This window comes from Diachasma alloeum, unplaced genomic scaffold, assembly GCF_001412515.2.
Source record: "Diachasma alloeum isolate Michigan unplaced genomic scaffold, Dall2.0 Dall_scaffold_00195, whole genome shotgun sequence".
Taxonomy (NCBI): Eukaryota; Metazoa; Arthropoda; class Insecta; order Hymenoptera; family Braconidae; genus Diachasma; species Diachasma alloeum.
Window position 1 is genome coordinate 881,032 of NW_021680360.1, and position 13,776 is coordinate 894,807.

At 37.9% G+C, this 13,776-nt stretch overlaps 1 protein-coding gene across 2 annotated transcripts in view; it reads left to right on the forward strand.

Annotated features, from left to right (window-relative positions):
• Nucleotides 1–503: 503 nt before the first annotated feature.
• Nucleotides 504–13,776, forward strand: part of LOC107048674 (thymosin beta) — a 21,516-nt gene continuing 8,243 nt past the window's right edge. For both annotated transcript variants that reach the window (XM_015271982.1, XM_015271983.1), the window contains exon 1: nucleotides 504–757. The gene's annotated coding sequence lies outside the window, so the exon portion shown is untranslated. The remainder of the gene's footprint in view (nucleotides 758–13,776) is intronic.

The following is a 13,776-nucleotide window of genomic DNA, read 5'->3' on the forward strand; positions in this document are numbered from 1 at the left end:
ATTACCAAAAACATTTCTCAATCAACTGTAAATTTTCCATTAAGAGAATATTTCTAATTTCTCAAAAGGGATTCTCGATTAACCAAATAATCAACAATCTTCCCCCCTAAATTATTGATTAATAAAATAGTTAAAAATTTGAATATTTAATTGATGATTTACGAGTGATGTTAGCTAATGGACAGCTCCAAAATTTAACGGTAATTATGATTTATGAATATGGCAATCCCTGCTCCGAACGGCAAAACCACCCCGAAAAAATAATCCTGAAAAAAATCCCTGAACAATTTTTCTCCATTCTCCCCAGCGTCATCGCCTCTCCTCCTCGCCCCCCAAATCTCCTTAAAAATTACCAAAAACATTTCTCAATCAATTACCCCTTGAAACCCGCACGAGCCCCCCAGATTTTCCCCGATTCTCCCAGTGAATTCCGAGTTCCCTCTGACGTGTGAAAGTGACTCACAAAGGGGTTGCCGGGGTGTGCAATGGCGTCAGCGTAGAGGGGACCCCTGGCAACTCCAATTGGCAGTTAGTACACGTAGCTGGCGACGAACACTGGAAGGGGAAAAATCGAGTTGCCGGCGAAGGGGACAAGCCCGGTTGGTCTGGGCCTGTATGCCATGAACTACTAACCGTACGTCCAGTATAAACTCGACTCTACCCTCAAACACACTGAGTATTCCCGATAAAAGTGACTAATAGGAGGCAGTATCCAACCCCTTGGAGTTCATCAAGTCATCGTCTCGAGTTTCGCCAGGTCAGTGACCCCAAATCACTCAAAAAATCCCCAAAAAAAACAAATTCACTCACAAATTCAATTCATTTTTGAGAATAAAACGATTCGATTTGCGCCAAACTGCTCCGAATATGGAAGACACGTCATTGAATTCCTTTTACCGGTTCTCTTCCCCCTCGTCGTTACGCCAAAACTGCGCTCCGAAATTTGTAAACATCATCAGACCTTTAAATACTCTGAAAACCCAAAAATCGTCTCCTCTCGATGAAAGCTTCATCACTCACTCAATTCTGACAATTCCACTTATTCAAATATCTCGTTAACGAGTAGGTTTAGCGAAAAATGTGATAAAACATTTTTTGTGGAGGAGGAAATTCCCCACAAAAAAGGTCTCAATCAATTTTCCTCTAGGTCCTCTCATTAACGAGATAAATCGGAAATTAGAAGAGCGGAAAATTCGACTCGTTGCATTCGCGACTTTACTACTGAATTCGAGTGCTTCTCGATCTGCGCATTTTCGAAAATTAATTCCGCCCGGTAAATTATCCTCGTAATTCATCGATTAGAATCAATACAAAGAGTCATTGATTCTTCATGAGTTGTATCATCATTTAGGTATTCAGTATTTTTGACTCCCGTCCTTGAGTGTTAATTTCCGATGAGTGAATAAATTTTAATGAATTGCGTTGTTAATTCGGGGGTTATTTCACTCGAGAGCTCGATGATTCTTTTCTATCTAATGACAGGAGATTAGACAGAATCGAACGACAACAGCCGGTTTTTTGTACTTGAACTGGTGGGGGGAGGTGATGAGAGGGCCATGGAGACAGAGCTGAACAGAACGGAGGAGAGAAGCGACAAGGGCGTGGTTTTTGATAGATTGTATTTTACTCCATCTCGGGAATGCTAATGCCATCCTCAAATCTAAAAATAACACGATGCAGTCTCTAGAGTCTAGAGCACGTGTGGTTCTTTGTCTGAAAAAATCATCGAGGATAAATAATCAGAGGGCATCATTGTTTCATTCACGTTTGTTTTTTCAACCGTGACGCTTTCGTTTTGAAGACAATGCCGTGGTAATTAAATTTCAGAGAAAATTATAATCGATAAGAACGTGATAATAAAGGATAAAACGAGATATTGAAGCCGGTGGGGTGCAACGAACCGGCCTCAATCGCCAATATCTCAGGAGGAAATTATGACGTTTGGATATGTCACGGCTCATTTTGAAAGTGAATAGTACATTTCGACACTAGGCCGTGAGGAATTGTTCTGGCGGATATGAGGACACATATGGCGTTACAGGACGAGCCGAAGGCGAGTTCTGTAATCATATGAGGTAGAAAAGTTCCCACGGCCGTGTGTCGAACAATATTTTTCATCACGCTGTGACGAAAAGTGAACTTTTCGGCACGCTCCGCGTGCCTAAAAGCCCAATTTCCGCCACATTGTGATGAAAAATATTGTTCGTAACTCGTGAAAAAATGTTTTTTAGCTCGTGGGATTATATCACTCACCTTCGGCTCGTGATATAAACCTCCCACTCGCCAAAAAACACTTTTTTGCACTCGTTACGAAATATACCATTTCGGCACGCTCCGCATGCCTAAAAGTCCAATTTCCGCCACAATGTGATGAAAAATATTGTTGTTGAGTGCTCGCCTTCGGCTCGTGATATAAACCTCCCACTCGCCAAAAAACACTTTTTTGCACTCGTTACGAAATATACTATTTTGTCATTCAACCCGAAAACCGCGATTTAAGGGTGCCAAGTGAATTTGGCGATGACCTTGAAAATTGACATTCACCAACAAAGTTATAATTTTTTAAATTAATAATACTAGACAGATGGTGAACATCGGTGACAATTTTAAAATTTTAGAACTTATGGATATCGAGAAATTAAATAAACAAAATCAGTCTTATGCACGGCCTCTTATGGAGTTTTGATTAAATTTAACGTTTCAACCCCCTAGGAACTCAAGAAAAATTTGAAAAAATTTGAAGATATGGGGAATGATGTGTTCAATGTGATGGCGACAAAAAACAGTGGGGTACCGGGGTGAATAAGAGAGATATTTCAACCCACCGTACCCATTTGATCCCATGCTTTCTCGAGGTTCGTCACGCGAACTAGAGGATTTTCCGCATTTATTTTCTCGATGTCTAGTTCCGGTTGCGGGTTTGAAATTTCGTCGGATGGATTTCTCCAATGACGGAAGGAAAGAAAAAATTTTTTTTGAATATTTTTTCAAATTCACTTGGCACCCTTAACCGAGCGAAGCGAGGTTAAAATCGCGGTTTATCAGGCCTAGTGGCGAAATAGTATATTTCGTAACGAGTGCAAAAAAGTGTTTTTTGGCGAGTGGGAGGTTTATATCACGAGCCGAAGGCGAGTGATATAATCCCACGAGCTAAAAAATATTTTTTCACGAGTTACGAACAATATTTTTCATCACAATCTGGCGGAAATTGGACTTTTAGGCACGCGGAGCGTGCCGAAAAGTTCACTTTTCGTCACAGCGTGATGAAAAAAATATTTTATGATGAAATGAAAATTGGGGGATTTCACTCGGTCGGTGTCGAAATATGGTGGGGTAAACTGCCCAGTAGGTGGACGTTTGTTTTTTAGCAGCTGAAGAAAAAATTGATCGAAAAAAAATCGCCACTCAGGGGCTCAATCACAATAGTTGGTGAAAATTCAAAGCTACAATTCACATTTCAACATTTTTTTGCGTAATTTTCTATCCAAAAATCGCTCGGCCATCTATAGGGCAGTGTCCATCTACTGGGTAGCTTACCCTATTCTTGAGGTGGACTGAGAAAAAGAATTAGTTTTACCGAGGAATCAATTTCTTGGGAGAATTTATTTTTTTAGGGATTTGAAGATTTTTCCAAATCTCACGATTATGTTGGATTATGAAATAATTGTGCTGCATATGACCTTGTGTAAACACTCTTCATTATTTTGCAATTTTTTCAATTTTGAGATTTGAAATAAGAGATTTGATATTTTATCTTTACTATTTTGAAATTTAGATTTTTTTGATTTGAGGAATTGGAATAATTTTAAACGTGGATGATTGTCACTGGAGTTCATTCAAGGTCGTATGTAGCATAATCGTCCCATAATTTAACGTAATTGTAATGTTTTAGGTGGACTTGGAACACCTGGGAATGACCGGCCTGGAGAAATACGCTCGCAAAAAAATGAATTTTCCCGAGAGAATGATTTCTTGGCAAAAGTAATTTGTTTTCCCAGGGTTTAGAATTTTTCATTTTGATTTCACTTACTTCGCCCTGTATTCGCTGACTTTTGTGCTTAGAGACTTTTAGATATTTTTTTAACGACTTTTATTATTATACGAGACCGAACGCGCGCTACAGCGCGCTGTAATTGTAACAATCATAATTGAAAATCTCAAAATTAAATTAATCATCATGCATTAAATTTGCCGCCTCAGACGACTGGAGCCAATGAGGAATAAGCGTGACAGACTTGCGAGATATCGATAGTTATCGACTTTAAGTGTATGTTCTTTTTAGAATAGAATTCTGCTCGAATACTTGGATTTGCCGCTTGAACTCAGTAGCGAAGCGGTAAAACGCTTCAAGTCGATTTAGCCCTTAGCTGAGTTTTGCGGAATATCTCCGAAACTAACGGGGATAACGAAATTCTCGTAATTGCCTTTTTTGTGGAGCAAATTGAGTGCTACAAAAAAGGTCATGACAAACATTTTGATATCTACTCTAGATTTCGAGATATTCATTGAAAACTGATCAATAGTAAAAATCGACTTAAGGATATCGAAGTAATTTGGTTCCTTTTTCTTCAGTGAAATCCTTTTTTACTTTTGTTGTCAAACATCAGAGCTTTCGTTTCAGCCCCATTCGACATTAAGTTACCAGACTTTTTGCAATGATTTCATTATTTAAACTTTGCCAGTCTGAATTTAAATCTCAATATTGAGCCGTTAGAAAACATTTTAAAAATCAAAAGAAAAATTAAGAAGTTTACTTTTGGAGGAAGATTGGTGAAACGATTAAAAAAATGCAATTTTTGAAAATCACGAGCATTTTATATAAACAATAAATAAGCAATTAGTTTTCCATCATAAAAATCATTTGTCCGGAATCGTAACAAATTTATTCATATTCAGAATTTCACCAGAAATCCATTTCATGCCTAAAAAAATTAGGTTTCCGAAAGTTTAAACGACAATTATTTATTTATTACTTATTTTATTATTTATTTAAATTTATTTAAATTATTATTATTTATTTCAATAATAATAAATTTATTTATTATTTATTTAAATTTCAATTCAGTAGCGAAGTGGTAAACCAGTATAAGTTAATTTTTACTATTGGCCAGTTTTCAATAAATATCTCGGAATCTAAGGGAGATAGAAAATTTTGTATTCTAACCTTTTTTGTAGAGCCGATTGAGAGCTACGACAAATATGATTCTGAAAATTTTGCTATCTCCCTTAGATTCGGAAATATTCCTCAAAAATTCAACTGGAAGATAAGTCGACTTAAACTACTTTACCACTTCGCTACTGAATTATTTATTTACAAACAACGAATGTGTAAAAAAATAATAATTCTGTGCAAAATGTAATTATTACATTATTTACATTATTTACATTTACATTTTTACCAAATTTTTCTCACGCAATTTAATTGACTAATTTAATTATTGGAAATAGTTGAATCTATAGTGTGATCTCTACCAAACTGCAAAAGATACTTGAACTTCGCCACTTCGCTACTGAATCATGTTGTTTGTAACAGTGTTTATTTCCATGTATTACTTTTATTGCTCCGGGGTTTTAGCCTGGAGTCAGTGATAACAAAGATTCAGAGTCAGATTCAGATATAAACAATTAAAGACGAATGGAAGAAAAATCCTCCAAAAATTATTATTTAAATGAGACAATTCTTCATCAGTCCTAAGAAAATATGTTGTAAACATATAAAAACTGTACTCTACCGTCAAACCATGTTATTTATAAATAAACAAATTTTTACAAAAAAATAAAAAAATTAAAGAAGGTTCGTTTTACTTCATTTTCCGACACACAAAATAATTCGCGTAGCCGAATGGTGAATTTTATTTAGCGAGGAGGTATTTATTGTCGAAGGCGGTCGTATCGAGTCAATGAATGATACCTTATCAATGTTTTTATTCCCCACGAAACGAGGAATTCTTATTTGCGAATTGAATTTTGTTGACGGGGGAAAAATAACAGACGACCTTGGTTTCTGTCAATGACGCATCCGTGACCATGAAAGCGCGGATACTCGCAGATGTGTTTGCCGCCCCTCCCCCACCCGCGGAGCTGATGAAGGAAAAAAAAAGTTGCGGGTTTGAGTTGAGTTGACAACACCCTGGGGGAGTGCGCCGGGTAACGTAAAATCGATGCCCACTCACTTTACTCGGGCTTGTGATCGGTCCACGCGCACTACCGTGCGGACTAGACGCCGCGAGATTATTTGCAAGGTCATGGGGATTTTATTTTTCGGTGTGCGGGTGGAGAAAAGGGAGATAAGGGTGAAACGTCGGTTCCGGGCGGTTGGAGTGGAGAGTCTAATTGAAAAAATTTGACATGACAAAATTCGTACGGTAAATTAATCTCAATCAGAACAATTTGACCGAATTTGGACGAATTAACGAGGAAAAAAATCCGGGAATTTTTCAACGCGGAAAAAAATCTCCGACCAATTCTCCTGGCATTCTTCTTGATTCAACATTCCTCATGATTCAATATTCAAAAAAACTCTTGATTAATTCCTCTTCCATCTTTCGATTTTTTCAATCCTATTTTAGGATTGAATTATTGAATTATTGAAATATTTAGGATTGAATTTCTCAATCCTATTGAACATGACGCTTCGGCAAAATGTCAGAATCCATTTTCTACAGTGAATTCCATCAGCAACAAGAATGGTCCTTTGACGTTTTTTTAAAATTCCCGACTACAGAGATAATTCAATATTTAAAAAAAATCGATAGCTTCGTTTTGTTCCCCATTGTCGTGGGTCTCCCTCGTGTTTTTCGGAGCCGCTGCAGTGAAGCCGAGCGTTCGATTCGTCCAGCCGGTCGATAAATACCGAGTCTTCCCCCTCGATGGGTTCGTTAACCGTCACGGTCACACGGAAAGCCCTCGTACGTTAGTTAACGTTAAATTCAAGCTGGTGTGCATTAAGAAATGGATCTGAGTATCTCCACAATTGCTCACTCGTTATTTCATAGTAGACGCGTGCCACTGGGTCTGCGTGCCACTCGAAGACCACTCAGACCCATTAAACGAGTTAATTGATGGTATTTTTTGTCTTACTTCTCCCTCTGAAGATTTTCTAGCTTGCACAGTTAATTCAATAATTGATGAGACTTGAGTTTTGAGTTGATATCACGTTTTTTAGCGTTTCACTCGGCTGTTCTTGGGGGCAGCTATGATCAGTCAGTGATTTATTTTTCTCCTCAAGGTAACACTACTCAGTCTGTCGATCTTTCATGCCCCAGTTACCTTATTGAGTCACCGTAAACTGTTAGAAGAAAATCGAAATTTCATGAACAGTTCAGCTGTCATTTTCAAATCTTCCCCAATTCATCTCCTGATATTGTCCACTGGACTCTACTTGGCCAAAATCCGATTGGGAAAACAACTTCATTTCTGGGGAAACTTCATTTTTTAAGAATTTAATATAGGGATAAAAAAATCGGTAGTAGTTTCTGAGATATCGGGTAAAACGAAATTTAAACAAATTGTTATATCTCAAGAACTACTGGACTGCGCGTCAAAGTTAAATTCAATCACAGCTATCATATGCCAAAGTGTCAGATTTATATCGATGAATTTCCCTCTCTCATCTTCCAACGTAAAGAAATAGTATATTTCGTAACGAGTGCAAAAAAGTGTTTTTTGGCGAGTGGGAGGTTTATATCACGAGCCGAAGGCGAGTGATATAATCCCACGAGCTAAAAAACATTTTTTCACGAGTTACGAACAATATTTTTCATCACAATGTGGCGGAAATTGGATTTTTAGGCACGCGGAGCGTGCCGAAAAGTTCACTTTTCGTCACAGCGTGATGAAAATATAATTTCCAGAATGAAAATATAATTTCTCTACATTTCACAACATACTATATCATTTCTAAACAAAATTAGAAAATGTTGAAATTCGACAAATGTAATGTTTCCATTCGAAAGCAAAAACATGAAATTTCAAATTTCGGTGAAGATTCAATGAATTCAAATGAATGAATGAATGAATGAATGAAGATAATGGAATTTTTAAGAAAAAAATGAACATTCAGTACTAAATTACGCTGATATATTCCAATTAATTGAAAATGTAAGAATATATTTAACGGAATTTTCCGGATTTTCTATTAATTTTGATCAAATAATGGAATTGAAATTCGTATTTTTTTAAGATTTTGTTGTGGATCGTGAATTTTCAATGATGCCTTAAAATATCAGTGAAACTGTCACTTGTTAAAAATTTCCAAAAAGTGTCCCGGAAATTGGAGCCAAAAATTTATAACTGTGTACGGGTTTAAGTTCAGTTTTCGTATTTTATAACGCAAATAACGTTATAAAAAAATGGGGCTGAGAAGAGTTACGGGTATTGAAGGAGTTCCGTTATGTCGTTAAAAGGTTTAGGGCAGCAATTTGTCGGAACATTGAAGGGCCCTCAAAGAATGATGTTTTCTTTATTTTCAAATAACTGTTTGAGAATTCCGGTTTATTTAATTTTGCAGAGGACTGAGAAGAAAATATTTTGGTAATAACTCTGGAACAAGTTGGCTTGCAGAAAAATTTCAAAGGAATTTTTTCCGATCATGGAACTGTCTGAAGGAAGTCGTCTGATGACTCTTTCTCAAATTATTCATTACGAAAACTAGTAGATTTTGAACACAAATGTCAGAGGAATTCTTGTTAGTGAAGAAATTATCCCCAAAACATGTCTTTTGATATTGTTCTCGCCCTTGCGGAAATATTTGCGACATGATGTTCAAATTTTACTGGCAATAATTGCCATCACTTTAACATTGATTACATCGCTAGTATTCAAGTCAAATATCTCTAGAAAAAACTATCTAGAGACCATTTTTATGGATCAAAATATTCCGTGTGACGGAGAACCTTTGAAAAATGTATTAAAAACTTCATTACCAAGATGTTTGCAAGATGAAATAATTTTTCTGTGCAGTAATCAACATCTGCTCAATGCAGCTTGCAAGATGACAGCCCATTTTTATTTTCAGCAACATCTGCTTAATACATTCTACATTACAAGTATCTCTTAGGCTAGAAGGCCTAAAAAAATGTTAGAGAACTTATTTTATATCTCATAAAATTCTCTACAAAAATTCCCTCGATATTATTTTTTCCTAAATGTCTCCATGTCTCCAGAACAATTTTTTTTATCGCGCTGTGTGTAAAGTGACATTTTACGCACGAACCCTGTGCGTAAAACCCCACTTGACACGCATTATGATTGAAAATAGCGCCTGACACTCGTGGGAAAAATGTTCTTTGATCCTGTGATCTTTCAGCATGTGCCACACACCTCCGCGACGTCAAAAATCCCTTTGGCGCATGCCAGCCTCTAAAAAAGCACTTTACGCACGCTCCGCGTGTAAATTACGTTTACAGACGTTGTGCACTACAAAATTTTACGTAACTCGTGGTAAATAACGCGTCTGGCGAGTGTGATTACAGTAAACCTCACATTCACATAAATAAAAGGAAAAGGCACATTTCGATAAAGAAAAAGGCACATTTCGATACGAGGTGAACGTAGCAGTAGTGTCAAAATAGTATATTTCGTCACTAGGCCGAAAGAAACTTTTCTGGCGAATATGAGTTTGCAGTCCGAGCCGAAGGCGAGGGCTGCAATCATATGGGCTAGAAAAGTTTTTTTTGGCCGTATGACGAACAGTATTTTTTGTTATGACGGCCGTAGGCAGAGATTCACGGACGCGGATTCTCCGCGTCCGTGAATCTCTGCCTCACGGCCGGAATGACAAAAAAGTGTTTTTTGACTCGTGAGAGGTATGTACCGCTCGCCGAAGACGAGTGCTACCCTCCCAAGGGTCAAAGAACACTTTTCCCACGAGTGTTGAACCCTATTTTTCATCACAATATGCGGAAAGTGGGATTTAGCGCACGCGAAGCGTGCGGAAAAGCTCACTTTACGCACGAGTGATGAAAAAGTGGTTTTTTTCACACCTGCGCGGAAAGGTCGTACTTTCCTCCCGCTCATCAAAGAACAGAATACGAATTTTCTTTTGCAGGCGTGTTAAAATTAGCATATTGTGCCCCTAGGGAGTAAACCCTAGGGACGAATGTGATTATAACCCTCGCCTTCGGCTCGGGTTATAACGTCACATTCGTCAGAAAATACTTTTACTGCCGTGTGGCACACGATATTTTATGCCTCGAGGACTGAAAACCGCGATTTAACCGAGCGAAGCGAGATTAGAATCGCGGTTTTCCGTCCCTAGAGGCATAATAGTATATTTCTAACCTAGGGAGGGAAAATAAAGGATCCTCAGCCGACAGTGCAATTACCAGCCGAGCCGAAGGCGAGGTTGGTAAGCACGCGGCTGAGGGTGCTTTATTTTACCTCCCGTGGTTAGAACGCGATTTTCCGTCTCGGCGTAGTCTTCGTTCCACGAAGCGGGAGGGAAATGTAACTTTGCGCCCGCCGGGACGGAAAGTAAATTGTGCACCAAGGAAGGAAAACAGGACATGCTAACCCGCGTGTGGATTAAACACGCGGGTTTTGATATCCTGTTTTCCGTCCTAGGTACACATACTCTTTTTCGTCATAACTGCACGGTATATTTCGATTTTTCTTCGTAAATACAGAGAGGAACGTGGGTTATGTCATTCCGAGGATCGTCAAACAACAGAAATCCGAGGAATGGAATAAGCCATTTTCCTCCTGTTATTTGGGGAGGAAAATCGAACTTTCCGTGCAGATATGACGAAAAATAATATGTGTGCCTCGGGCGGGAAACCATGGCGTTCCGCCCTTGATGGACAATATACTATTTGACCCGTAGGAGGCGCTCGCCGAAGGCGAGTGCTACCCTCCCAAGGGACAAAGAACACTTTTCCCACGAGTGTCGAACCCTATTTTTCATCACAATATGCGAAAAGTAGCATTTTGCGCACGCAGAAAATTTTGCTTTACGCACAAGCCATGAAAAATCGGATGTTTTGCACGAGTGTGCAAAAAAATGCACCTTTACGCACCAGTAGCACAATATACTATTTTTTTTGTTGAAAGGGAGAAACCAATAAAGTCTTTTTGTAAATAAAAAACTTCTCTCGACAAAATCTCCCTTAGAGAGTCCTCTAAATCTCTTCCATCCGAAGACATCGAACTGTGAAGATTGAATTTGCAAGTGACCAGAGTTTATTTGACTCGGTCAGTCCACAAAAAATCATGAACGATAATCAAAATAATCATCAATTGAGTACAAGCCAGTAATCTCCAGTGCTTCACGATACACTTGAAAGTCACGGTATTCATACAAGTTGCTCACCGACGTCGACCTCTTTCGTATTCTCTATAAACAGGCATACAGTCACAATCCTTATAAGGCCACGAGTGTTGCCTCTCGTCCAAGCCCGAGGTCTTGCTTTTATACTCGTCCCAGAGGAATCTCCTGGTCATAATATGTCAAAGAGTTAGAAAGCATAAGAACCTGGTTTGTGGTTTCAGTCGGGAGTCAAGGATGAAAGATTTCTTCATAAAGCAAAAAATGGTCAAAGGAGAACCACTGAAGTGTGACAGGAAGCCACGAGCCTACATCATACTTCCGCTCACTGATTCCCTGTAGACCTTTATCATTTCTCATTTTTATGCACCTTGGAGTTGTTTAGAATGGACAAAAATTATGTCCGAAGAAAGTCTTCATGTTTAGGTGTATGAGAGGCATCATTTACTTTCTTGTATTAATTTATTCATGAATAATTTATCACTTTTTATGATTTCCGTGTTGTTACGTATGAAAAAAATTAGTAAAAACAGAGCACTCTACGAAATTCTATTGACTACAGAATTCATTTTTCTACAGAATATTTTCTAGTGAAGAGTTCAATAGAATCGGCCAAAAACTAATAAATAAAATGTAATAATTATAAAACTGAAAAATCAATTATTTGAAATAATAATAGTTCTTTTCAGTAAAATATAATAATAGTTTATTATATTTTACTGAAAAAAATTATTCGGCCAAAAATTAATTGAAAGTTGAGTAGAAATCCAATAGAATTATCTAGCGAATTCGCGAGGTTTTTCTATCAAATTTTTTCGCGCGTGATTTTATTATCCGACAAGGATAGGGCAAGGATTATAATCACAATCGTCAGATAATACTTTTATCGCCGTGTGACATACATAGTACATTACATGCCCGAGTCTTGCCTTCGGCTCGGAAGGCAATCTTGCACGCGGGGGAGGGTGATATGTTTTCCATGGCGAGGTGTGTATATTAATTTTCATCACGCTGTGACGAAAAGTGAACTTTTCGGCACGCTCCGCGTGCCTAAAAGTCCAATTTCCGCCACATTGTGATGAAAAATATTGTTCGTAACTCGTGAAAAAATGTTTTTTAGCTCGTGGGATTATATCACTCGCCTTCGGCTCGTGATATAAACCTCCCACTCGCCAAAAAACACTTTTTTGCACTCGTTACGAAATATACTATTTTGTGTCGAGGGACCTGAAAAACTCCATTTTCAAAAATGGACAAAAATAATTGATTAAAATGGGGTTTTTCAGGTCCCGTGACACGAAATAGTATATTTCGTAACGAGTGCAAAATAGTATATTTCGTAACGAGTGCAAAAAAGTATTTTTTGACGAGTGGGAGGTTTATATCACGAGCCGAAGGCGAATGACATAATCCCACGAGCTAAAAAACATTTTTTCACGAGTTACGAACAATATTTTTCATCACAATGTGGCGGAAATTGGACTTTTAGGCACGCGGAGCGTGCCGAAAAGTTCACTTTTCGTCACAGCGTGATGAAAAAGTATTTTTTGAACGGTGGGAGGTGTGTAGCGCTCGCCGCAGGCGAGTGCTAGCCTCCCAAGTATTAAAAAACCCTTTTCCCACGAGTGTCGAACCCTATTTTTCATCACAATATGTGGAAAGATTGAATGTGTGCATTTCACTTTACGCACAAGTGATGAAAAAGCAATTTCCCACTTGTTTTTCCTGTGTCGTTGCGAAAAATTTCAGGATTCTTGATTGGAAACTTCAAAAGTAATTTGCCAATAGCCTAATCAGTCACAAGATGTCCGGTAAATGTGATTTCAACACTAATAATGCAGGTGCGTGGGCTGTATCAACGATAAAAAATGTCGGGCAATCCAAGATAAATGGATTTCGAATAGATCATGTGTGTAGGCGTGTAGGTGTGGTCATCTCAGTGCACTCTATTCCGGATAATCACTGTTCTCCCATGTTCGAAATTATCCACAGTTTTTACAATCCGTGACACTAATTAGTCAAGCGCGATTTGATCAAATATGCGTTTATGAACATATTGATAAATTGCGGAAGATTATCTCGAAGTCACTCCAATGTATTTCCAATTGCACAAGTCTACGTACACGAGTAGATTGCGTTCAGTCATAACCAAGAGTCCGTGAATTATTGCGATATTTGCGATTTGGAATCTTAATCATTTCTCCAATGATTGAATGAAGAATATTGTAGTCAATGGGTTCATATTCAGCATGATTTGCTTAAATGCCTGAATAGAAGACAGTTATAGTTTAATAATAAATTGGCGAAATAGCATAGTACACACTGACAGAAAAAATTAATTTTAGGAGAGTTTTATTTGAAGCAACTATCATTTGGTTGTTAATTTTCAAATAAACATGATTTCATAGTGAATATTAGTGATCTCTTGTTGAGATACATTTGATTGGGAGAAATCGAACTTCTCTAGAATTGAAGTTCCTTTTCTTTGTCGCAATAATGAGAGTATTTGATTT